Source organism: Mesocricetus auratus, unplaced genomic scaffold (assembly GCF_017639785.1).
Source record: "Mesocricetus auratus isolate SY011 unplaced genomic scaffold, BCM_Maur_2.0 Super-Scaffold_100008, whole genome shotgun sequence".
NCBI classification, from domain to species: Eukaryota; Metazoa; Chordata; class Mammalia; order Rodentia; family Cricetidae; genus Mesocricetus; species Mesocricetus auratus.
In genome coordinates this window covers 7469775-7497000 of record NW_024429192.1, presented here as the reverse complement: position 1 = coordinate 7497000, position 27226 = coordinate 7469775, and the positions used below count along the sequence as shown (strand labels likewise).

The window sequence follows — 27226 nt, the reverse complement described above, 5'->3', positions numbered from 1 at the left end:
ATGCTGACGTTATCCCACTGTATGTCTGCTCTCCACCCCGGGCCCTCTCCATCGGTCCTACAGCTGAATCTTACGGAGGCATTTCCTCAACTGAGGACCCTTTCTTTCAGATAACTATCTTATGTGTGCAGCTGACATAAAGCCAGGACACAGGGACAACAGGCTCTCCTAACCTCCATGCCCACGAAGCTCAGGTTTCTGTGCGGGTTCCTAGGGGACATCTCCTAGAGAAGACAGCCGTAAGCGTGAAAAGAAAACAGAGGTTAGCAAAAGCCAGAGCCTGAAACCACCAGGGCCCATGTTTCAGACAAGAAACACAGACACAACTACAACACACACCCTGTTTTCAAAGGTAAAGGTCATCATTAAGGTTACAGGCATCCTTGGTGGGGTCTAAGAGGAAACTGTTCTCACCCAGAGGGTCTGCAACAGGACCCAAAATGCATTCATACTTCCAGCGAGCTGTCAGATGCCGATGCCAACATGCTGTAAGATTCCCTGTATGACAGGACCAGTACATACCCTGAGCTCAGGACTGGCAGGGACAATTGGGGCATTTTAAAGCTGTTTTTATTGGACTCACTAAAATGCACCACAGCTCACAAGTGATGGAGCCGCTTACATCACTAAAATGCACCACAGCTCAATAAGCACACCCTTTTTCCTTCACCAGACCCCTGTGAAATCAGGGATCCCCAATCAATACAGAACAAACGTGTCTTTGCTTTCTGCTAACAGGCAGAAAGGGAAGAGGCAGAGAAGATGCTCCCAGTGTTCTGTTCCCAACTTGTGTCTGGGAAAAGACAGAATCCCTTCCCCAAATCCACTTATATGGTCTCTATTCCATGCCTCCTCTTCTTCCACAAGCAAAGAGCTTCAGGTTTGCAAATGACCTTCTCATAACAGTGAGTTCCTCCTTCCCAGACACGCCATCCAACCTGTTTGTGAGGAAGTTTGAAGAACAGAGGCAAAAAAGGAGCCATTCCTTCTACCTGTCTAGATGGGAGGGAGTCCCAACATGAACGGCTTGAGAGAGGAAGGCTCTCAGGAGAAACTGGAGGGACAGAGGCTATGAAATACAGGACATGCCCATATCCCTGCAACGTCTTCCTTGCGATGCATGATGGATGACACGGTTGGGAAGGAATTGGTGGTTAAGCTGTAGACCTTAAATGCTGTTTCACGGGGCCAGATTTTAATTCATCTCAGTTCCTCCTGTCACTGGGGAGTGACAATGATCTGATCAGATCTACATGGAAGAAACAACACCCTGCCTCAATGATTAAAAAATAAAAGAAAATGAAATGTCAAACCGCCGGCTGAGAAACACACATTACACGCTCACATTTGTGTGAGTGCGGCTTCACTGAGCATTGAGCTGAGGCCCCCTTCTTCCCTTCTGAGTCTCGTTGGCCCTCTCCTCAGACAGCATGAGGTAGGTGAATAAGCGCTGGAAGCTGCAACTGTGGGAGGAACTGCCACGGGAGCCAACAAGTCTTCCAGATCTGACCCTGACCTCCAGAAAACAAGGAAGCCTGTATCACGAAAACACCCTCAGTCTCAGTCATTGGTCTCCTCAGAGGCTTTACATAAGAAGTAAATTTACTTTGCTCTTTAAAGCCAAAATCTTCCGATATGTGCAGTAATCCCACATTAACTTCCAAGCCATCCGAGGGTGCAAACTGCGTGTCGGGAGAAAGAAAACAAGTGTGTCTGTTGCGCCGCAGGCACGCACAACCTCTGGAAATAGACTGGGTTAGCTGATGGCTGCGACTGCGTTTCACAGTCCATTCTCGCCATGAGGAGGCACGGGAAAGCCTACCAAGCTCTGAAAACCCAGCCTTTCTTTTAGAACAGTTCCTCAGAACAAAAGGACAGGCAGCGATATTAATTAATAATAAATTAGGAGCGAGCGGGTCCCATGGCTGAGAAGGGAGATTTCGATTACGCTTTAGGACGAAGGTGATAATTGCTTATATTCTGAAGTGACAGTTGTGATGACTGGCAAAGTGCCAGGGAATGTCCTATTCCTTAGATGTGAAATCACTGGGTGACTGAAGCTTCGTGCCTGTAACTGCCCAAACCTTTCCAATTTTTTTCCTTCAAAGTGTTTAGAATTAATGAATTCTATAAAATTTTATATAACCTCTATATTCTGCCAAGGTAAGTAAGGGTCGGATGCAGAGTCCTATAGGAGACGGTTAAGACCGGACACAATATAGGACGGAATTCCTTTCAGACTCTGAACAACCCGTAGCCCAGGATAGTGGTCATTGGCAGACTGGAAACAAAGGGGATAAAGCCTGCATTGAGCCGGTATCCTCACTGCTGGGCCTTGGGGCTGAGAGGTGAGAAGGGACACCCAGGAAGAACCTTGTCATGGTCCACAGTCACCTGGTTGGAGCTAAAGTCAATAGCTCGCCACCCTGCATTTGACAGCCGCATCTGAAGACAGTTCCACACGTGGCCACCTTGGGATTCGATGCTGTGTGGACGGGCCCGATTTCCTTGCTTCTTAAGTAGCTAGTGCTCACCTAACTACAGCAGCAGTTCACGAGTCAGAGTCTGTGCCATGTCCCCCATATCCTCTCCTAGCGGCACCAGCATCATGCGGACAGGCGCTGGATGACAACCGCCAGGACTCTCCAGACAGACACTGAGCGGGCAGTGCTGTGACTTCCGGGTTCACAGACTGCCCTTCCCGATTCTCTGCCCTGTCCCAGGGAGGAGAATTCCCTTGACAAGTGGCGTCTAGCCTGGCACGCAGAGAGCACACAGGGAAAACGACCGAATTGTTTACATTTAGTCCTTATGCTAGACTGTAGTCAGTCCCGCCACACCCATCATAAGTCTAAAATAGCCAGGGCCAGCGAGATGACTCTGCAGGTCAAGTTGCTTGCTGCCCAACCTCACAACCTGAGTTCCAAGCCCTGGCATCCACATGCTGGAAGGAGAGACCTGGCTCCCACAAACTGCTCTCTGACCACATCCACGCTGCGGCGGATGCTCACCTATAGACTCAGACAGGCACCCACGAAACTCATCCACGCTGCAGCGAGTGCTCACCTATAGACTCAGACAGGCACCCACGAAACTCATCCATGCTGCAGCGAGTGCTCACCCATAGACTCAGGCACCCACAAAATAAATTTTAAAATTTAAAACATAATAAGTCAAAAACATATTAAGTTGAAAATGTGCTTGATCCCCCCCCCACCAGATAGTGTCGCTTAGCAACACAACATGCAGCAGAATACCAGCTGTTTCCTCTCGTGACTGTGGGCCTAATTGGGAGCTGAAGCTCACTGCCACGGCTGGGAATCCAGAGAGACATTCCGATGGAGAGCTGCCAGCTCAGGAAAAGAAGCAGACTCAAACCCCCAAGCATGATTCCTACTGGATTTCTATTATTTGTTGACTATCATTAAGTTAAAAAAAAAAAGAACTAAAATAAATATTTCTAACACAGAACCACCAAAGGCCAGGACCATCTATAATTGGTAAGTGAACAAAGGTTCTGGCTACAAGAACTGATCTTCCTTTCTGACTTCACTCACTCTTCATATGTAGACCAACCCGAAGAGACCAAGTAGACGTACTTTAGTAATGATGTCCTCCATGGAAATGACACCCATGGGCCCTAAGATCATGGAGGTAACTGGTCAAGCCTCCTCCCTCCAGTGTCGAGACAGTTTGTAGAGGAATAGTTCCCCTACATAATTCACTGGATGCTATGTCCAAGGAAAGTGCTGAGGTGGAGGGTGTTGTCTGCCATGATTTGGAGATGAGTAATTTAACAGTTGGGCCTGAGTTTGACTATGCTTAGTCAAAGACGCGGGCCAGGCTAGTTTTGTAGATTTTAGTTTGGCTTAGTGGTCAAACACTTGGATCAGGCCCCGAGTTTAATGCAGGCACATACCAACAAAAGGAAAAGCAGAAATTAGAGAAAAGGCTCATTTAGCTCATAGTTCTATTGTTCTGGAGACTAAGATACGGGTATCCCTTATAATCACAGCAGAAACCTGACATGAGGAAGTAACCACAACTCAATCCAGGAATTATAATGTATATAATATAAAGTAACTCGCAGGTATGTCCCAATCAACCTAAAGACCAACTACAGCTCACACATCTCCTTCCCAAAGCACCAGCAAGGTCTCTCTGTGTAAACCACTGCAGAACAACAGCCACCCAAGTCACGTTCTGTCTCCATTAACTCCAAAGAAGCAGCTGATCAGAAACGGGGGGTGCCATCATGACTTTGCCTCGGTGATGCCCAACACCATCTTCTCTTGACCTCGGAAGAAGAGCACCAAGAACTTACACAGCATTCAATAATTTAAGATAATTCTCACTGGTAATAGCCCATGAGAAGATCCCCCAAAGAAACTGCAGCTGACAGGTCATTAATATGCACAAGCTCCCTATTTTATCTGCACGCACAGCGCACCATCAAAGGGGAGGAAGAAAGAGAGCTGACTTTACCCACATCCCCACAAAGCTGGCAGCCGAGCGCTAACCCAGAAACCACAATTACCATGCGGGAGAGCAGAGGCAGTTTCCTCTACGACATGTAGTCTGTGCGTAAGGAGGCGGGGTGTCTCTCTCCCCAAAGCCCTACCTGTCCGAGAAAGCAACAGCTAATGCAGAACCAATCAAACCCGAAACACCCATCACTCGACACTATCCACAGGGCGGTGACCACGCGCAACACACTCTTGTAGCTACCTGACTTCTCTGTACCTCAGTTTCCCTCCCTGGATAAAATGTCCGTAAGCGCTCTACAACCATCCTTACTATCAGAGCCAGGTTCAGGGCAGCATCCGCCAGCCTGTGCCATAGTGTCTGTCCGTAGCTTAGCAACAGACAGTGCTGCTGAGTCAGAAGCTGAACAAAAGTCTCATGCAAAGGCTAAGTAGTCACAATCCGGTACCATTTCCCCTCTACCTGCAATTTGCTCGAAGCCTACCCGCTGTGGTCCAAACTCTCCTGGGGAAACAAGGAAAACTGTAGAGCTCATCACCAGCCTCCACCCCTCACCATTCCACAAGTCTGCACACAGCCCCACCCGGGGACCCTAATAAGCCCAATCCTTGCTTTAAAACTAGTCAACGGGGCCTGTGAGAGACTCAAAGAGCTGAGGTACTTGCTCAGAGGCAGATGACCTAAGTTCGAGTCCCAGATCCCACCATGTGACAGGAAAGAACCAGTCCCCAAGAGTTGTCCTCTGACTCCACACACATAGTAGCATGCATGGATCTATGCATGCTCACACTAACAAACACACATACGAACATACATACACACACACACACACAAATCAATCAATCAATCAATAATCAATTAAATTTAAAAGTGAGTAGCAGATGGGGAATGGTGGCGCACGCCTTTAATCCCAACACTCAGGAGGCAGAGGCAGGCAGATCTCTGTGAGTTCAAAGGATAGCCTGATTTACAGAGCTAGTTCCAAGACAGCCAGAGCTCCAGGGAAAGCCTGTCTTGGGGGGGGGGGGATAATAGATGCTATCTAAGCTGCCCTGGTTCCCGATGGGTGCTTCCAAGTAGAGAAACTTAAGGAAAACCTTATGTTTTCAGTAGACTGCATGAGACAGATAAAATCACCATCCTGCTCAAGTCACCACGCATTTGCAAACTCAGGATAAGGAGGGAAAATCAGATGTGATTTGACTTATCTTTTCTGTATGGAAGGAACACCTCAATTTTTTTCAAGGTTAAAGAAAATGTCAGCATGCCATGTGCATGGAGCATCCCAACTGTAGGGGCGCTTGGCAACGACACAAAAGACGGGCTCCGTATCTGCATCGCAAGCATATCCGGCACTTGCTTAAAATGCAAGGCTCACAAGATGAGCAGGACTCTGGCCTATACTTCCCAGTCACGAGAGAATAGAAACATGTTCCTATGGCTAATCTTAGCTAAAGGAACACATCTACATAGGAAAAACAATGTATGTGGTGAACTTGGAATGCACAGATTAGAGATGGCAGAGCCACAGTGTGGAAACAGCCTGGATTCCAAAATTACCGTTTAGGAGACAACCTGATATAGAAAAGGAATAACCTTTTTTTTTTCCAGTTAAGCCAACATATGTGGAGTTTGATTTAGGAGTCAGCCTTTCCTAATAAATAGACAGGCTGCTACTTTGGACATACCAAAGAAGAACATGGATTTTCCCACTAAAAATTTTTTTTTATTCTGAAAGATACAGTTAAAGAAAAGTAAAATACAAGTACTGCGACTGGGGAGATTGGGGGTTAGCTCGGTTCCAAATCCAGTAAGAGTAAGTGTGGATTTACAGACAAGGGACAGGGTACAGGGAATTACTAAAGGGAAGCTTCAAGAGTCACAGAACTGTAGTGGCTTGAAAGAAAAGGGCCCCCAAAGGAAATGGCACTATGGGGAGGTGTGGCCTTGTTGGAGGAAGTGTGTCACTGTGGGGGCGGGCTTTGAGGTCTCCCATGCTCAAGCTTCCCTCAGTGTGACAGTCAGGTGATTTCCTGTTGCCTGCAAGACTTAGCATGGCACTCCACCACGCCTGCCTGCTCTCGCCAAGCTCCCCACCGTGATGATAAGGGACCTCTGAACTGTAAGCCACCTCAGTTAAATGCTTCCTTTACAAGAGCTGCTGTGGCCATGGCGTCTCTTTGGAGCGATGGAAACCCCAAGTAAGACAAGGGGACTTGCTCAAGCGGCCCAATTTCTATGAGGAATGGCTAAAAACTGCTCGTGCTTAAAGGTCAAAATGAAGGACGAGCAACTTGATCAGCTAGGGTAGAGTGGGCAACACTGAGGAATTCTTTGTTAAGATTAGGGCCGGGGTGGGCAAAGAGAGACATGGGTCAAAGTCAAAGCCTATTGGCAAACAGGCAGGAAGGAATGTGATTCCAGTGTGGTCAGGACAGAATCTCAGGAATAAAAGTCACAATTGCCTAAAAAGTAGGAGACGCGGACGCTCCCCTGTCATCTCACCGCTCTGACTGAAAAGGAAAGGGAAGAATGGACTACCAACGTCTGTGAAGGACATGGCCAGGCCTGTACAGTTCCTAACCCCTGCTGGCCATTAGGAATAATTAGGCCTTCTCTTAACAAGCAAGAGAAAATGAACAGGATTTCAGCACCTACTCCACAGACACTATGAAGCCAGGAGAAGAGGAGAGAGCTGTTCTCACAGCAGTTACCTAGGAGAGCCAAAGCTACACCACACACAGCACGCAGAGCTCCTTAGAACTGGCTGCTGCCCCCTCCACAGGCCAAGACATCCTCACCCTCAGCACTGTGACTTAGAACTGTGTTTTTGTTGTTGTTGTTGTTTTGGGTTTTTTTTTTTTTTTTTTTTTTTTTTGGTTTTTCGAGACAGGGTTTCTCTGTGGCTTTGGAGACTGTCCTGGAACTCACTTGGTAGTCCAGGCTGGTCTCGAACTCACAGAGATCCGCCTGCCTCTGCCTCCCAAGTGCTGGGATTAAAGGTGTGCGCCACCAACGCCCGGCTTGAACTGTGTTTTTCAAATGCCATTCCAAAACGTAGTAGTGGGGAACGAGCGTGGGATAAATCGTAGGCGTGGGAGTCAAAGGACAGTGCTGTGGAGTCAATCCCCTCCTTCCCCTTTACAGTTCCAGGAGCCAAACCCGGGTCATCAGGCTCGCACAGCAAGCACCATTACCCACTGTGCCATCCCACCAACCCAAAGGACCGGTTTAAGTACTGCCATTAGAAGTCACATTCAAGGGGGTTGGATGGCTCAGTGGTTAAGAGCACTGACTGTCCTCCCAGAGGACCCAGGTTAAACAATTCCCAGCACCCATATGGTGGCTCACAACTGTCTATAACTACAGTTCCAGAGAACCCAACACCGTTACACAGGCAAAACACCCAATGCACAATAAGTAGATAATTTGTAAAAGAAGAAGAACCACATTCAAGCTGGAGAAATGGCTAATAAAGGTGCTTCTGCAAAACCTGGTGGCAAATTCTGCTTGCTGGAAGGGGAGCCTGACTCCTGAAGTTGACCTGTGAACCCTACATGTTATGTTGCCCACAGTGTGCACTGGTATGTACGTATGCACATGCACACATACACACACAGAGACCATAATAAATTCATGGAGAGAGAGAGAGAGAGAGAGAGAGAGAGAGAGAGAGAGAGAGAGAGAGAGAGAGAGAGAGAGAAGTCACCTGACCCACCATCACATACTACTGCAAAAAGCACACAAGACATCAGACTCCTGTGGTCCATCAGTGTTCAAGCAATCATATTCCATAGCTGTGGTTTTTATAATGACCCTTGAACTACAGCGGCTTTCCAAATTTTCATTCCCCAGGAAGCTAAGAGTATCCCTGTCCTCCCTTTGAAGTCCCCTAAAAACTGGGATTTGAAATTCACTGTATGCAACATAAATCTGACTGGTTACATAATAGAAAACATCAGACAGCACTGGCTCTCATTCAAGTCATTTAGAACAGATTTCATAAAAGCTGGACCTCACGGGATGCGGCCTCCCACAAGCCAAAAAGAAGCCAAGGCCAAGCCACAGGCTCTCTAAGCTGTTCGTCCTTGGGTCCTCCTCGGTCTCCAGTGAAAACAACCAGAAGAATCGAAATTGATGAGATTTCATTACACGAGAAACTTCATGAAAATCAGTTCTAACCTCTGCTGCCCCCGGCAGCCAGACCTGTGTTTCTATGAACAGCACTAAAGATAAGCTGTCCCATGGAAGTCACAAGAGAAGTCAGCCCGCACTTTTAATGCACTCTTAGTGGTGGTACTAAAGATGTTTCATTTGCACCGGCTTTGCTGTTGAGGGCAGAGTAGCGCCGAGTGAGTCTGCAGCCCCAAAGAAAAGAGCAACTGGGAGACACAGCTTTCTGCTCCAAAAACGTATCAATGAAATTCCAGGAAAGCTGTCTACACAATTCTTATTGCACTCTATTTCAAAGAAGGGACGACATCTCCAGGAACATGACGGCTTAAAAGCACGAAGTTCCTCATCTGACAAATTCCATAGCTGCGCTCTGGAGACTTAACGGGAAGAAAAAAAGCACAGAGAAATGACTAATTACTATAATATTAATTTCATCTTCAGCCCCCCGCCCCCTTATAAGCATACAGCACTCTCTGTCAGCCTGAGGAAGTGATACTGGACTCTGGGTCACCTCAGCCAGCAGTGATGGGGGGGCAACTCAACAGGTCTGCAGCTGAAACCCCCAAGCTGCCTCCAACTCAGCATCCTCTCTAAGAAGCGAGGAAACACTCAGGCAGCCACACTACTACAGGCAGCTTCAAGACCAGCAAGGAGCAGGGTGTGTTTCTGTGCGAAATGTCACCAACTGCAGGAAGGAAACCTCACACGTCACAAGCTAAGAAGAAAGGTCTGTGTTGATAAGTAAACCTCAGCCTAGGCCGAGATATTAGAACTGAAGGCCTAACTTCTGTTTTAGTGGGGGGAAGGGTCCTTATTTGTTGTTTTCTATAAAAAGAAGAACCCAGAATCACTTTATTACTATGCCGCATTTGGCTTTAGCATTCTGTAGACTGTTTTACTGAAGAGTGAAGAGTCTTCTAGAATGTTCTCTGTGTGGGGGTAGGGGGTTCAGAGAAAGGTTTCTTTGTGTAGCCTTGGCTGTCCTGGAACTGGCTCTGTAGACCAGGCTGGCCTTGAACTCACAGTGATCTACCTGCCTCTGCCTCCTGAGTGCTGGGATTAAAGGCTTGTGCCACCACCACCCAGCTTCTAGTATGTTCTTTTAACTTTTACTAATGTTACATTCCTCTTTGTTTTGATGAAGAGGGAGCAGGGTTTGCTCCAAAGGGCTCCTTCATGTGAGGTAAAACTTTGTGGTAGATGATGTGGCAAATACAGAAAGTTCTAGGCATCCCCTACCTATCCTGAACGTAGTCTGCAATTCCAACACAAGGGTCACACCCCTTTAGTGACTGCATAGAATTTCATCATAGCAGGGCTGGGGAAAGGGCTCATCACTGCTCATCTTCCATAGGAGGAGGTTCTGAGTTCAATTCCCAGTAGCCACACGGAGGCTCACAACCATCTGTAATGAGATCTGATTCCTTCTGCTGGTGTGCACGAAGACAGATCACTCATATAAAATAAATAAATACTTTTTAAAAATATTTCATCATACACATGCTCCTCCCATCACAGTCTGTCGGGCCAGAATCTCAGGCACCCTGGCATCACCCAAAGACCCTTCTAAGGAAGCCTGGAATACCCCAATTCCTTGCAAAATCCAAAGAGCGATTTACAGCCAGCGTCCCCTTCTTCCTGAGTTGAAATGTGTCTGTTGAATTCTAATAGCCGGGCCCCTCTGGTCCAGAGAAATGAGTGCACTCAAGAAAACACAAAGAAACAGGGCTTCATGTCTTCCATTTAGGGCTTGGATTTGTTGGACATTGATTCCATGGTTGTGTGGTGACTGTTTAACTCCACCATCTGCTGAAATTCGCACCCTCCGGTGGCCATCTAGTATAGTCTAAGTTGTGGTTAAAGGGGCCTTCTGACCCAGGCATACACTCTAGACACCAGCAGCCGGATCACATGTGTCCTGGGAGCAGATTGGCTAGTGATCACGTGATTCCAGGGAGACTGCAGTGCAGCCTCGTGAAACCTTTCCTGATCCTTTCACCAAGGACTAAGTCAACAAAAGCAGTATATATATATTGGTTTTACGAGACAAGGTTTCTCTGTATTGTTTTGGAGGCTGTCGGTCCAGCCTGGCCTCGAACTCACAGAAATCCGCCTGCCTCTGCCTCCTGAGTGCTGGGATTAAAGGCGTGCGCCACCACCGCCCAGCAAAAGCAGTATATTTATGCGTGCCACGAAGTGAAAACCAGGCAGTGATGGAAGGTAATAGAAAGAAACAGAGAAGGCAAAGGAAATAAGAAAGACATTCAGGAATCCTCTCTTGCCGCTGCTTCACCTTCCATGGCTCCAGAAACCCACAGTCTAACACGGTCCAAGAATACTACATGGAAGATCCCATCAATGAGTAACTTGTGCACCTTTCTGAGTGGCGCGGTGCAATCTCGTGCCTCTGACCCTGCCCTGCTGTGTGTCCCTTTGCTGGGTGCAACCATGCTGTATCTGCTACTCACCCAGTAGTCACTGAGAATCTCCTCAGTTATCAGAACAACTGTCACAGTAGCACATGCTCTACTCTGCTGGCTTCACTAAGACATCTTCCTAATATCACTGATATTACATCCAGAGGAGGAAGATGAGAATGTGAGTTTACGCTTGCCTGAGCAGCGGAAGCCAATGGGAAATCCGACGATACCCACAGGGACACTGGCCAGATCACTGCCAACCTGACTGATGATGTGCAGTCTCCCAGCGTGGACACTATCCGGGTCCTCTTACCACCTACATACAGACACACCCACATAGCACATGTCCATGAGTATCCGTGAAGAGATTTATTACACGGAATTAGCTCATGACTCCGCATGGCCTGACATGTCTGAAGATCTGCACAGAGCCAGCAAGCAAAGCAATGCCAAATCCAGTCCAAGGCCAAAGGCAGTCAAGCTGGAGACACTGTCTCTACTGAGAAGGTATGAGCCATTGGTTTTGTCCAGACCTCCAACTGGCTGCCTGAGCCTTCTGTACTAGGGAGAGCAATCTACTAACTCTCTCACCTTGTGAAGCCTCTCCCCGAAACGCTCTTGGAGAACACCCAGAGCGGTTGGTCAAATACTTGGGCAGGTGAGCACATAAAAATAAGTGTCACAGGTCTCAGTGTGTAACAGGTTCCACTGAAAACATGAGTGTTACAGCGGCCACGCCTGAAACATCCCCACTGGCCAAGATGAGAGGACAGGGTCCGAGTCAGCAGTACCCTGGGAAAAGCCCAAGATAGGAGCCGGCCCTTGGAGATGTCCTGTAAACATGCACTCTCTGACACCACCCACACCCGCAGCTACAACTTCCCTGGCTTTCTGCAGAAAAAAAAATGTCGGCAGCCACTCCTCCAGTCTTTCTCCAGAGCCTGAGTCCCATCCACACCTAGGGGATCCTCAGCCCCAGCCCCTCCTCCAGCCTTCTCCAGAGCCTGCCTCACACCTAGACCCAAGCTTCTCTATGGCAGGATTAACCACACAGGGCATTGGACAGGCCTGTGTCTCAAATACTCGGGAAAATAAAACAAGGTCACGGGTTGAAAGCCAGCCTGGACTACAAAGTAAGCTCTAGCCTAGTCTGAGCTACCTAATGAGCCTCTCAAAACTTTTTTTTATTATCATTTTTTATTTTAATTTTAAATAGCTTGTTTTACATGTCAATCCCAGTTCCCTCTCCCTCCTCTCCTCCCGCACTCCCCTTCCCCCCCACCCTCCCACCCTATTGCCAACTCCTTCCACATAGGGGATATCTAGAGTCTGTCACTTCACTCTGGGTAGGGTCCAGGCACTCCCCTAAGAGTCCAGGCTGAGAGAGCATCCCTCTTTGTGCTATAGGCACACGAAGACTGTTTGTATACCGGGGATAGACACTGATCCACAGCTCAGGGCCCCATAGGTTGCCCAGGCCTTCTCGCTGACACTCACATTTGGGGGGGTCCAGATCAGTCCCATGCTGGCCTCCCCACTGTCGGTCTGGGGTCCAAGAGCTCTCCCCTGTTCAGATCAGCTGTCTCTGCTGGTTTTGCCAGCCCATTCTTTGCCAATTTGCTCATCACTCCTCTCTCTCTCTGTCACTGGGTTCCTTGGGTTCAGTTCAGTGATTGTGTGTTTGCCTCTGCTTCCATCAGTCACAGGATGAAGGCTCCTCTCAAAACTTTTTAAGTCATAAGAAAACTGAGGGTACAGCTCGGTGGTAGTCTTGCTAGCATATGCAAGAACTTTGGTTCAATACCCAGCAATGTAAAAAAGAAAAGAAAAGAAAGCCAACACTGACCCACAGAGGAGCCAGGGGGACTCTTCCCTCATTAAATGTCCATCAAAACAGTCCCTGTAGAACTCGGACAATATAAATAGCACCTAAGCCATCTGGCAGTCAATTTAACTAAGACGCTGAGTGAGAAAGCCAGAGGAAAAACAGTTCATTCAGACGGGCCATGGCTGAGAAGCCACGCACTAGGACCGGCCCCAGCTTCTGCATCATTCCAGGAATGATTTGTAGCTTCGAGGTGAGAATAAATCAGGCCCGGAGCAGCAGGCACAGCCATTCAACCAGGCCACGGCCATCACGGTCCTGGTCATCCATCAAGCCTGCTCCCTCCCATCTGGGTACCTAGCCACAGGCATGGCTGTCGCAAGGGGAGGAGGGCTTGGTGATTTAGGTCGCGATGATACACCGATGATCTAGCACACCATTTTATCGTGAAGTTTTAAGTTCTGAATTTTGATGTATGTTTATAAATATATCTGTGCAATTATATGATGCGTACAGAAGCCAGCCAAGTCTACACACGGCTGAATAATCCAATCCTAGCGACCTTGAAGGCTCCAGCATGAATAACACCACTGGGTCTAAGTTGGCCAGCACCTGGAACTCAGAGAAAGGAGAACCACAGGGGAAGACATGAGCTGAGGAGAGACCTGGGTGAGCAGAGATGCTGAGCCGCAACCTGGCCCAGAGGAAAGGGCAACACAGCCAAGGGCACGTTCTGGGAAAACGTAATTCAGAAGTGTGTCGCTGGGGGCAAAGGGACTTACTTTCCCGGAGAAATGGAGAAGCATCTGCTGGGCTTGGAAGCATGACTTGTAAGAGGTTGGTGAGTTCCTCTTGCGGCTTCTTTAAAACTGCAAAGATCACGGTTTGATCAGGTGACTGGCCTTCGGCATCTAAAAACCTTGTCCTGTGGAAAAGCCTTGCTTTGTTCCATGTGTTAGACAGTCTTGCTCTCTGCAGCCCAGACTGGCTTCAAACTCACAAACTCTCCGGCCTACCACGTACTGGGACTACAGGTATGCACCACCACTCCCCGATCTTGGGAAAGGCTTGTATGACGGGCACACAATCAGCACGCGCCCACAATCCAGTACCATTCGCTGTTTCCCTGTTCTCCCCCACCCCTCTATTACTCTGAATACTACTATCTCAAGCGTCCTTCTGTGTCATCTACAAACATGTTAGCGGGTAGTGCCATAAGACACAATCTTTACATAAACACAATTCCAACGCTTTTGCAGGCTGTTTGGTTTTAAATGTCACTGACGCTGGCGTTACCTCTCTCTCCCAACACCCTCCCTCCCCTTGTCAAGTCAGAGTCCTAGCAAGATCCAAGGCCGTATCTGTTTTACTTCACTTTGGTATCTTTCTCCAGGGAGTCCTCCTCCCCTCCCACTCACCCACACTGCAGAATTATTCCTGCAATTCCTCTCTCCCAGCTTGAAGACCACGCAGGTTAAAGCATTTCAATTGCGCTTATTCTCCCTTCCATCACTTTCTTAAAACAATTTTTGTGGTGTAGGCCAGAGACTTGGTTGAGTGGTTAAGAGTGTGCACTGCTCTCAGAGGACCCATGTTTGTTCCCAGAACCCAAGTCTAGTGGCTCACAACAGCCTTAATTCCAGCTCCAGAAGACACCCTCTTCTGGAATCTGTGGTCACCTACACACACACACACACACACACACACACACACACACACACCTACACACATCTACACACACACCTACGTACACACCTACACACATCTACACACACACCTACATACACACCTACACACACACCTACATACACACCTACACACACACACACCTACACACACACACACACGTAAATCATTTCTTAAGCTTTTGTTGTGACTGAGGCTGGTGACACGGCTGAGCAGGTAAAGGTGCCTGTTACCACCCTGACAGTCTGAGTTTGATCTCCAGGACCCAGGTAAAGTAAGAGTACAGACTCCAAAGACAGGTGTGGTGGTGCACAACTTTAATCCCAGCATTTGGTAGGCAGAGGCAAGTGGATCTCTGAGTTCAAGGCCAGCCTGGTCTACACAGTGAGTTCCAGGACAACCACAGCTGTATAGTGACACCCTGTCTTGATAAAAAAAAAAAAAAAAGAACAGACCCCAGCAAGTTGTATAGTGATTTCCACATATGTGCACGTGCATGAGCGCGCACACATGTGCACACACACAATAAATAAAATGTAATTTGAAAACTGTTACTTGCAAAGCCTTTGAAAGCCTGAAGTACCAGCTCTTTCTACTGAGACTCCAGCAAAGGGCAGATGGGACAAAGGATAATGTCCACAACACCTGCCAAGCCCTGCTCCAACACTTAGCATAACTCAGACGCACCATGGCTCCTGGGCCTAGGTTCAGGGCCATCATCCTTTGTTTTAGGATTTATTCATTTTTACTTTACGTGCACATGTGTCTAAAGAATGCTCGCATGTGTACCACATAGTTACCGTTGCCGAGAAGGTCAGAAGCGGGGACTGGAGAGCTGGGGTGACGGAAGGCTGTGGTGGCTGTGGGGTGCTGGAAACTGAACCCTGGTCCTCTGTGTGAGCAAGTTCCATTGCCTGCTAAACCACTGCTCCAGCCTCAGCTCCAGCATCATTAAAGGAAGGAAGCATGGCAGGAGGGCCAAAAAAAATCAAAACACCCAAAACCAACTGTGCCATTGACGAGTTTAGAGATGAGCTACGGGAGCGTCTGGGCTGTTAGATCCTATTCCCAGAGAAGAGGCTGTGAGCTCTTAAGCAGGAATGTTTCTTCTCGCCCCTCTGTGAGGCTCCAATGGGCAGCTTGTGGCATCCACCCCCTCACTAGCGGGCAACTTCCCCCATGGGCTGGCACTGAAACACTTGGTCACCAAAGGGTGACAAACAGCACCACCGTAATCACCACCACCTCTCCCAAGAAGGAAGGAGCCTGCATGGACTGAATGGTGACAGAAAGGAATGCCCAAAGAAATGAGCCAAAGAAATGGTTACCACCAGCCCAGTATTGCCTGGCTTATACTCGCTCAACAAGAGTGTTTTCTGGCCTGATCTAGTCCTTCAGTCTTTAAGAAGTCAACTAAGAACCGGGCAGTGGTTGCGCATGCCTTTAATCCCAGCACTCGGGAGGCAGAGACAGGCGGATCGCTGTGAGTTCGAGATCAGCATGGTCTACAAGTGCTAGTTCCAGGACAGCCTCCAAAGCCACAGAGAAACCCTGTCTCGAAAAACCAAGGGGAAAAAAAAAAGCCAACTAAATCAGAGCAAGACTTGAGAACCAAGGCTCCCAGCTCTATGCAGGGACCCCCACCCCCAGTGCTTTTCCTTGGACTGTTGCTCCTCATAATCACAAGACCCACAGAGTCAGGATACCGGGTAAGTCTAGAAAATGACCCAAAGAGGTTTGGAGTGACAAGTCCCAGGCCAACCCCCCTCATAAGTGGGCATCACAGTGTGTCTTCTCCTTTCCCCTGACAAACCAGGGGCACCTGTGGTGGCCACGCAGCTTCTACAGGATGCTTTGTCCCCGCTACTTAACTCTCTCTCCAACACAAAGCGCCAAGGACCGTAGATACAGCCAACAGCCCATGCCACTACAGGAATGAATTCAGACTTCACCAGGTCCTATGAGAGCCCCCGCCCCGCCCAAACTTAAACCTCATGCTTCAAAGGAAGATTGCTAATTACACATTATGACACCAATTATATCGAAATGCATTATGAGGCAGAATCTTTGCTAAGCAATTCTGCTATTTTAACTCCTGTCTTCTCCCACTTTTTAATAATCGCTACGGTTTTTATTGCATTAAGATGCATTAAGAAAAGTCTTTTATATTTTAAATCTATTTCATTATTCTTACATAAAGCATCCCACAGCCATCGGTAATAATTTGACGAAACGGTGAGACGGCAAAGAGACTATCTCTGGAAGTGTGAGCTGAGCACCATCTAGAAGGACCGCCCTCAGCACAGGACAGGAAAGGGACAGACTCCTGACCAGAGGTAAAACAAGGCAGACATTAACGCACACTCAGATGAAGAGGAGAGAAGGAAAGCTTTGTCCTAAGGAAGAAGGCGTGACAAGGTCTCAAGATGTGGACTGCCAGGACTGTCAGCTTCAGTCATCCACACAGCTAAAGGACATCACTAACGAACCTGGCCTTGTGGGACTGCACTTCCTTTGAGCGACGGCTGGCCCTCTGTGCCCAGGGTTCAACAACCAGACACTGACTGAAGACACAGCTAGTCCCTCAACTGCCTCTTCTGCGCTACTGCCCCGTTGCCATCATCTCCTGTGTGGGCCCAGCTTTGCACTGTTAGGTGCAGTCTGGAGGTGCATTTTTGTTATCACTGTTTGAAGCAGAGTGGTCTCATCACCACTATGTGATTGAGGCTGGTCCCGAACTCCCGATCCTCCTGCCTTCATCTCCCAAGTGGTATGATTATGGGCTTGAGTCCCACACTAGGCTTACAGATGAGTTGAAACTATGTCAGGAGATGTCTGTAAGATTTTATGGTAAAATGACGGCATTTTATAAAGGAGATTTGAGCAGCCTCAGATTTCGATGTGTGGCAGGGGACATCCTGAAACCTGTATTCCACAGAGGCTGACGTACAACAGCTTAAGCACAATGTCATCTAACATAGAAACGCAAACAAGAAAATTCAGTTACTTTAACAGTTACAACAGCTCGTAAACCACAAATTTCATATTCATACAACCAGGGCACACACGCATATGCACACAGAGGAGCCTGCATGCATGCACCCACACATGCATGTGCACACACATGGGTACGCATGCGCCTCCAACAACTACTGCTGCAAGAAAGTTACCATAGGTAACAAATGAGTACAGCCGTGCCTGCCACCAAAACCTTACTAATTGAACAAGGTGATACAACGTGCTAACTGTTCCTTAGAAGGCCAGGAAGGACAGGTGAGGTACCCTGAGGACCCTCCTGTTAAAAATAAATAAATAAACACCGCAGAAACACACAACTGTACTGAGCAGAGCCCAGCACACACCGCAGGATTCTCAGAGATTAAACTCAGGGGCAGGAGGAATGGCTCAGTGGTTAAGAGCACTTACAGCTTTTGCAAAGGACCAGGGTTAAGTTCCCAGCATCGACCTGGTAGCTCACAAATGTTTATAACTCCATCTCCAGGGGGTATGAGGCCTCTTCTGGCCTCTGCAGGCACTGCACGTATGTGGTATGCATATACAGGCAAAATACTCATACAAAAAAAATCCTTAAAGCTCAAAAAAAAATCTAAAACCCAGGTCTAAGCAGAGTGTGTAACCCTAGTACTTGGGAGTTTGAGGCAGAAGGATCTCAAATTTAATTACAGCCTGGGAGCACATGATACACAGCAAGGCTTTTTCTCACCCTTCTCTCTGACCATTGTCCCTAATTGGCTAGGGTTTCTTCCTCACAGAAGCCCCTTCTACTCTAAAACGGAGTGTGACCTCAGAGTAGGTACTCACAAGAGGCTCTGCAGTGATGTCTCTAAACTGCCTAGAGCAGGGGACCCTTTAGGACCTGGCAGTCTCCTAGAACTAGGGGTGCAGGCTGTGGTCACCAGGTCAAAGAGGTAATTAGCTGACTTAATCAGGGTTACTGTCGCTGAGGCACCGTGACCACATGCAACGTGGGGAGGAGAGGGCTCACCTGGCTTTCACTTCACATGACAGTCCATCACTGGGGAAGCCAGGACAGGCACTCAAGCAGGGCAGGAACCTGGAGGTGGGAGCTGATGCAGAGGACGTGGAGGGGAGCTGCTCACTAACTTGCTCCCCATGGCTTGCTGAGTCTGCTTTCTTATAGAACCCAGGACCAGCCCAGGGATGGCCCCACCCACAATAGGCTGGTCCCTGCCCCATCAATCACTAATGAAGAAAATGCTCCACAAGCTTATGTACAGCATGAACTCACGGAGGCATTTCCTCAGTGGAGGCTCCCTCCTCTCAGATGGCAATGCCTTCTATCACGTTGACCTAAAGCTAGCCAGCGCACTGGTACACCTAGGAAATTTCCAACCTGCATCTTAACAGTCACTCCCACTCTCAACTCAATCTTGAATTTCCACCTGCTGACTGGACAGAAAGGGACCAGGTCTGCTCTGCCCCATGCAGAGCAAATCCTCAAAACCCCCCTCAAAATGAACCCGAGTCCGTCTTCAAATCACCCCATCCATCACCCGCGTCCTCCCCAACAGATCCTGTGACCACCGCCGGCACACACTTGCAAGCACGCACACGTACACACAAAATCAAATAAAGAAAATCTGACCTAAGTTCTCCTTCAGAGGGCCAGTTAATAATGCAGGACAAATGGCAGAACCCAAATACCATCTCTTTGTTCCTCTAAAGAAAAGATCACACCTGTCACCAACCCCAGATCACCAATGGATTTCCAGTCATGTGGAGAAAGGCTGATAAGGGCTCTAGGGATGGATGGATGGATGGATGGATGGATGGATGGATGGATGGATGGATGGATGGATGGACTGGCATTGGCTGTAATTACTGATAATTAAAAAGGGACAGTACACTACAGTCTATGCAACATTCTTGCCCCAATTCTTACTCATTCTTTCAACATAGCTGCACACTTGTTTCCCAGACTCCTAGGCTCAAGCAATCCTCCCATCTCAGTATGGGTCACCATGCCGGGCTGTTGGCCCCCAGTTTGGAACTGAATCTGAGCATGTCTTTAGGAAAACATTGGCAGACAGTGGAACATGTCCACTCGAGAACACCAGAAATGCAGTCTATACCGTGGAAACGTCACAGGACAAATGCATTATTGGGGGCTGGGGATGACAAGGAGGTACCTTATTCTCAAATGTAAGTGAGGACCTCACAGCAAGTTCTCCTGTAATCCCCACACTAGGGATCTGGAAGCAGAAGGACTCAGTTCTAAACCAGCATGAGCTACGTAGAGAAACCATGTCATACCATCAGTGGTTCTCAACCTTCCTGATGCTGCGACCCTTTAATACAGTTCCTCCTGCTGTGGTGACCCCAAGACACAAAATTACTTCATTGCTACTTCATAACTGTAATTCTGCTACTGTTACAAATCGTAATGTAAATATCTGATAACCAACCCCTGTGAAACCTGCATTTGAAACCCCAAAGGGGACACAACCCACGGGCTGAGAACCACTGTCGTAGAGTGTTGGGGACATGAGCTCAACTCCATGCAGTGTGACTGTTACTTAGGGCCTTGGATTGTGCTTAGGTATTTTACCAACTGAAAACAGCTACCCAGTGACAGCAAGGAATGAACTCTGGCTCACTGATGTGATAAAAAGATTATGTGATGTTGGACCTAAGGAGCCCTGATCACTTCAGAGAAGCATTTATACCTAGAGCTGATTTCTCTCCTCCAGTCCTCTCTGAGCTGTTCTTCAGGCAACTATACAAATGACGACAGCTGCCCTGATCATACAGAATCTCTGTTGTTTTAGTACCCCAAGGAAAAATGTCTAGAAGGAAGGATAATGGACGAGAACTAAGTAACACAAACATTAATTTGGCGTTTTTCTAACGTCTCAGTGTACTCACAATGTCCCAAGAAAGTGCTTCAAGACACACGGCCAGCATGTAGGGGAACATGACTACTCACCATTCGGAGCTCAAGCTTGGGAGAGTGTCAACATCCAGAATGAAGCCGTCAACCTGGAAGTCCAGAAGAAAAGGCTCTGAGTGACTAGCAGCTTCCCCAAAGCACATGCACTTCATTCCATAAGCAAAAAAGGAAAGAAACGAACATATCCATCCAAAACTGTATCTATAAGGCAAGGGTAGGGGCCAGAAGAAGAAACTAAGGGCTTAGAATGGGAAGCCAAGTAATCTAGAACTCTCAACAAAGCGAGCCACAGAGAACCCACCCTTGTGACATCACTCTAGTTCCAACTTCTGGAGGAACAGTAGCCTGGAGGCAGTCACGTGGTCCTCCCAGGCTCCCGGCCCTAGTAAAGAAAGCAAGAAAAGGCAGGCATGGTCTTACATGTCTGAAAGCAACATGGAACTACATGCCTGTAGTCTCGGCTACCCAAGAGAGTGAAGCAGGAAGGCCACAACCGTCCAGGAGCTTACAGTCAGCAGACAACACAGCAAGACCCACCACTTAAAAATAAAGGAAGAGCCGGGCGGTAGTGGCGCACGCCTTTAGTCCCAGCACTCGGGAGGCAGAGGCAGGTGGATCTCTGTGAGTTCAAGACCAGCCTGGTCTACAAAGCTAGTTCCAGGACAGCCTCCAAAACAATACAGAGAAACCCTGTCTTGAAAAGCCAAAAATAAAATAAAATAAATGAAGAAAATAAAAAGCAAGAGGATAATACAGGTGCATTTTTATTAGGAGGACTGGAATTGTCAAAGCTACTGTACAGTCTCCTAATGAGGGAGGGAACATACAGCAAAGACACAAAATTGTGACAAGTCAGTCAAAGAGAAGGGAGATTTCAGCCTGGAGGCCAAGGCCAAGCTTCTTCTCAATGAGAATCAGCGGCCAGGGTTGACACGCCCTGTGGTGAGTAATGGCTCTCAGTACTGGGTCAGGCTGGACCCGACATGATTTCAAATGGATAACACTTAAAAACCTGGACATGTTTCATAAACGGTTAAGGCAGGCAGACTCCCCCAGGGTGACAGCAATGGGCAGACAGTAGCCCTGCTGGAATAAGGGGATGGACAGAGCTCCACTGAGGACACAGGAAAGACAGCTGGTGGTTACAGAACGAGTGGGGTAGGACGCCAATTGGTGGGAAACACCAATGTCGGATACCTTCTTGCTGGAGGCAGGGCCAGGACTAGACAGAGGAGGAAGGGGAGAGGAATAACTCCTCCGACACCAAAGGTGGTCACTAATAACACATGGGAATTCTCGGGGATTGGGTTAGCAGGGTTCTGCTAAAACCTCACAGCAAAACAAGGAGAGGTTGAGGCCTACTTTTTAAAATGTTCAGAAAAGCCTGGCTTGATTGTGGCCAAATACGGAGCGTCAAGAACAGCGTAAGCCGAGGCCCTGACTCCTAGAGGGTTCCCACGTCAGGAGACCTCCGCCACCTTCACAGACCTGCAGACCTGGGTAGCTTATTTCCGGCATATTTAAGAAAACACAATTCAGTGAACATTGTTGTGATGATAACTTAGTTCTGCGTGCACAACAAAGCGTACATAAATCTCCTCGAAGAACAAAGTAAGCCAAATACAGACAGACGTGACCACACCACAACTTTTTGTAAAGTCCAATAGGCTCTACAGGCTGAGGAAAACTAATTTACGCTATGGGTCTGGGGGGAAATGCCCCCCAAGAAAGGGGGGGAGGGGGCTGTCTCTATCCACCCAGAGAGAGCCAAAGTCCCCAGGCTAGTAAACAGATCTGCCCCCAGCCCTCTGGGTGGAGTACAGGTGGAGCTTCCCTTCCCTTGAAGGGACAACCCTGTGCGCTTAAGTCCAGGTTCCCCTCGTGCTTATCTGGGAACAAAGACCTCTGTGCTCCACACGGTCTAGAAGTTGCCGTGATCGTGGTGCTTTAACACAGCCGTACAAGAGTAGCCAATATAAGAGAAGAGGAAAAAAAATTTTTTGACTCCTGGATTTAAAACATTCCACAAGATCCAAGAAGCTTAGCAACCGTCTACGCAATTTCCCTATCACCCAGATCCCAGGAGGTGGGACAAATGGACAAAATGCCCTCCTCGCATCCTCACAAGTGGAACAGACACATGGGTTACTGAACACCTACAAGGGTGTGGTGGCTCACACCTTTAGTCCCAGCACTCAGGAGGTAGAGGCAGGTGGATCTCAGTGAGTTCTAGACCAGCCAGGGCTACATAATGAGAGCCTGCCTTTAAAAAAAAGAAAGAAAGGAAGAAAGAAAGGAAGGAAGGAAGGAAGGAAGGAAGGAAGGAAGGAAGGAAGGAAGGAAGGAAGGAAGGAAGGAAGGAAAGAAAGAAAGAAAGAAAGAAAGAAAGAAAGAAAGAAAGAAAGAAAGAAAGAAAGAAAGAAAGAAAGAAAGAAAGAAAGAAACTCTGCAAGGGCAAATGTGCTAAATGTTCTATCTTATCTCTGTCAGCAACGATCTATTCCCAAGGCAGCCCTCCCTCCCCCGCCCCTGTGCAAGCCCACACTTCCTTCCTGCTGGGTCACCTGGGGTCTGACCATCATGTGGCTTCCCTGTTTCAGTCACAGGGGATGGAGAAGGGACTTCCAACCCCCATGTCTCATGCCACTTCTGGCCCTTCATGGCCCTGTGACCCCTTCACTCGATACCCCAGTCTCTTTGAGTAAGCTATGTATTTTCCTGTCCCGTCTGCGGTCCACAACAAGGACAGACGGAAGTCAGAGAATCTGCATATTTCCATATCTGCTCTCAACCACAAGGGAAAGGAGGGAGGGGGAGGAAGGGGGGAGGGAGAGAGGGAGGAGGGAGGGAGGGAAGGAAGGAAGGAAGGAAGGAAGGAAGGAAGGAAGGAAGGAAGGAAGGAAGGAAGGACCCAGTTTCTAAGGCACAGTTCATAAGACACATGGGACAGAGACAAAAGTGAGGGCTGTCCAAGGAGGCTCTAAATTTACTGGTATCTTAAAATTCTACCCAAATTTTGCATGCACATGCGTTTTTCTGAGGAGAGAAATCCAAAAAGAAAAAGGTCACGTTTGTCACAGGAGCCTCCAAAGTTGAGGTACCACCGCAGGAGCCGACCAGCACTGCAGAGCCGCTGTCTCCTCGGGGAGGAAAAAGAAGAAGATGCAGAGTCGAGGCCACACCTAAGTCAGCCCCCAGGAGGGAACACGACCACCTCCCTCACTGAGGGGGCTGGGGTTGGGGGACCCACCCCTCACCACCCACCCTGCCAGGCAGCTGCGATGGTGTGTTCCTGAGAACCGCTCACAGCTCCCTCCCAACAATCAAGTGACATTTGCAAAGCTCATCAGCTCAGCAGGTGTTCCTATGTGCAAGCAGCAGAAAATCAGTTCCGGGCCTGGGGAAAAAAAGAATGTACTCTGCTCTGAAAGCCCCCCAGGCTGCTGGGAGAGTGTGGGACAGAAGAGAGGAAAGACACTGGGGGCAGAAAGACAGCACACATGGACAGATGAGAGTTCCAGAAATGTCTAGGTGGCAAAGGGAAGTGAGTGTGTGCGTGTGTGCATGCGTGTGTGTGACACTGTACCCTAGGCAGCAACCCTTACAAACATGTGCTCCCAACCTCCTGCCTGCCTACCCATTGACCAGGCACATATCACTCACCTTGTCTAGTCTCTAGCTCACCCCTGGCTACACGGAGACTCCATAGCACATAGCACATAGCAGGGCTGCGGTTAGGGTCACCGAGGTGTGCCTTGCCCGGCCCGAGGTCTATTTAGTGGCCTCTGCGTCCTTCACAACCAGGGTGGTCTGACACAAAGCAACAGAAGGTGACGAGAGACTGACGAGCTGACACTAAGGTTGATGCCAACAGGAAGTGACAAGCCATCTGGGCAACAGCTCCTGAGGGGGACCAGAGCCTCCGACCCACCTGGAGCCCCATGACTCTGCCCTTCTCCCGGGATGCTGTCCTCAGCCCAGAGGACAGTGCACCCAAGAGCCTTGCTCTGGAGCCTTGATCAGAGGTGGCCCTGGACAAATCGAAGCATTACTCTAAAACTCGGTCTCCTGACTACCGGGTGTCATCAGTCCCGGAACCAACCTTTTCTGAGGACTAAACTCCCACAAAGTTCTGAGAACAATGCCCAGAGAGCAGAAATAGGCTCGTGCAAGCTGTCACACTCGTGCGTTTCAGCGGGTTCTGAAGAGCCGTGTAACAAAGCGGCATCTGCGCTCTGGAGACACAGTTACTGGCAGCACCAGCCCACAAGCCAGCTACACATGTCCTCTGTCCTGAGATGTGCTGTGTATGTTAATGCTTCTGAAATTACAGTGGGCACTGAATGTGCCATACACCATGCTGCCTGTTAAGTGGGGACAATACATCGAGCTAACGGGGTCTGCAGAGGAGGGGAGGGGGGGAAAGCCTTGGATGTATGTAAATGCTCCTCTACGAAGCCGGCTCTGGAGTACTCAGAAATCATTTTCTGTGATTCTGTCCACCATCGTGAGAGGCGTGGATCTCACCAACTGCCCACTGTCCCCTCTGACCTCACTCTTACGTAACCCAAGTCCCCCTCCACTCTGCTAACCAAGACGCCGGCCGAATGGCCAAAGCTTTGGGAAACAAATGGTGCTATAAAGCTTTAGGCATTTCCTCGGGTTTCCCTGACCCGTCGGCATCTAAGAACTACTGACTTACAGAGCACTCTTTAGAAGTTGCTGAGTTGTGCCACACCACAAGCCGAGTTCATCTAAGGTTGCTCCCCTCCCCCCCCTTGTGGAACAATCTTCATGTCATTGGTTGGTTTTTTGGTGACCCCTACAGGAACAGAGGTTCTCCTATCAATCTGAGAAAGCCCCATGGAAGATAAACCTCTAGCAGAGGGGCTGGCGAAGTGGTTCAGTGGTTAAGAACGTCTACTGCGCTTGCAGAGGACCCAGGTTCTATTCCCAGCACCTACATGGCTGCTCACAACTGCCTGTCACACTGGTTCTCCAGGGAATCGATTCCCTCTTCTGATCTCCATGGACGCCAGACAGTCACATGGTACTCACCTACAAACAAGCAAAACACTCAACAGCATAAAATAAGTAGAAGTGAAAAAAGCTAAAAACCATTTAGCAGAGACACAAGAGAACCCAACCCAACGTGGAGAAAAGCTATCAATAAATGCATCTGAGGGGTTTGGGGACATAGCTCGGTGGTAGGGAGCTTATCCAGAAAGCCAAGCCCTGGGCTCAGTACATATCGTTTAGAAAGGAAAAAAGATGCATTCAAATACATCAGAGAATAATCCTAAAGGACCAGGAAACTGAAGCTGAGTGAATCAGTGGCCTCATTCACCCATAGCGCCTGGGAAGTCCTAAAAATCACTACTGGCTGAGTAGTCCTGGCCAAAATGTTCGATTCTGGAAGTGTCAAACCTCTAGCGTTCAGCTTTTTGAATTTGCCTGTATTCCCCTCCCCCCCAGGTTTGGGATCATCTTCACATACATGTTGAGATGTCTTGGGGAGGGGACCCGAGTCTAAACACGGATGTACCTTCACAGTTTCAGCTTCAAGTCTTTTCCTGTCCCTTAGCATCTTCGCCCCTTCCTTCATGCCACCAAGACTTGAGCGATGCTAAGCACACAAGGGTACAATCACAACAGCAGCCGTCTAGAAGCCCGGGCCCTAGGTTAGAGTGCTGGCTACAAATCCTCATCTCCCTAACGGTTAGGCATGCGACCTGAGCCAGTGCCCCCAAGCTCCTGGGCAAAGGGAAGGTAACGGGAGTTAACGGGAATGAGGATTCAGTCAACGGAGGCCCCTAAAGGAGTGTCCCTGTGCCAGGCACGCAGACCTGCACACACCTTAAGCCATCCCTATTTTACATCAGCTGATCCCCAAAGCCCTGGAAAAGGGGGGGGATGCTCTAGTCTCTAGCAGACAGTGCAATGGGAAAGCATGTGGTGAGACACAGACAGGACACGGGTCACAGACATGCCACATGTAGACCGTGTGACACTGGTGGGTTTTCCTCTTGAGCCCAGGAATGCTAGCCACACACCCCACCACTCAGCTTCACCCCTGGCCCTCAGGAGCCAGTTCCATGTTCTCTGAGCCTCATTTTCCTCACAGGAGGACGCTGAGAAGCCAACACCTACCCTAGGAGTCCTCTGCATTTCTTTGTTTTCCCTAGAGTCAGAGAGGTACAACAAAAGCCAAAACTGGACCCTAGACACTCTGGGGACAGGGTGTCACGTAGGCACATGCAAGCCACTGGGCCACGCATGACCAACGATGCCTTCCTACTGCCTAAGATAAACATCGAGTCACTAGGGCCTGGTCACATCTTCCAACATGATGCTGTCATTCATCTTCTGCCCAGAGAGCAAGGGCCAGCCAGTCAAACCCAGGGGAAAGGGAAAAGAAAGACCTAGGGTCCATCGTCCTCACCAGCCCACAGGTCTCCCCACAGGTCACGGGGCAGCTACTTCATAAGGCGGTGTCTGTGTCAGCAAGGAAGGCTAGGGCAGGCCTTAGGTCTGGCTGTAAAGGTGTGGCGGCTGGAGAGTGAGGATGAATGTCAAACAATGCCTGAGCGGGCTGGGGGAGAACAGCTTGCTTACACAGCTGTTTCCTTCCGCAGACAAGTGATGAGGCAGCACTTTGGAATGAAGATCATCTTCAATCAAGACATTTCTGTGGAAAAGCTC

The 27226-nt window shown here is 48.8% G+C and overlaps 1 protein-coding gene across 4 annotated transcripts in view; it reads right to left on the bottom strand.

Annotated features, from left to right (window-relative positions):
* Positions 1-27226, bottom strand: part of Tiam1 (TIAM Rac1 associated GEF 1) — a 340091-nt gene that overhangs the window by 241833 nt on the left and 71032 nt on the right. For all 4 annotated transcript variants that reach the window (XM_040750527.1, XM_040750528.1, XM_040750524.1 and 1 more), the window contains one exon: positions 20561-20613. The gene's annotated coding sequence lies outside the window, so the exon portion shown is untranslated. The remainder of the gene's footprint in view (positions 1-20560; positions 20614-27226) is intronic.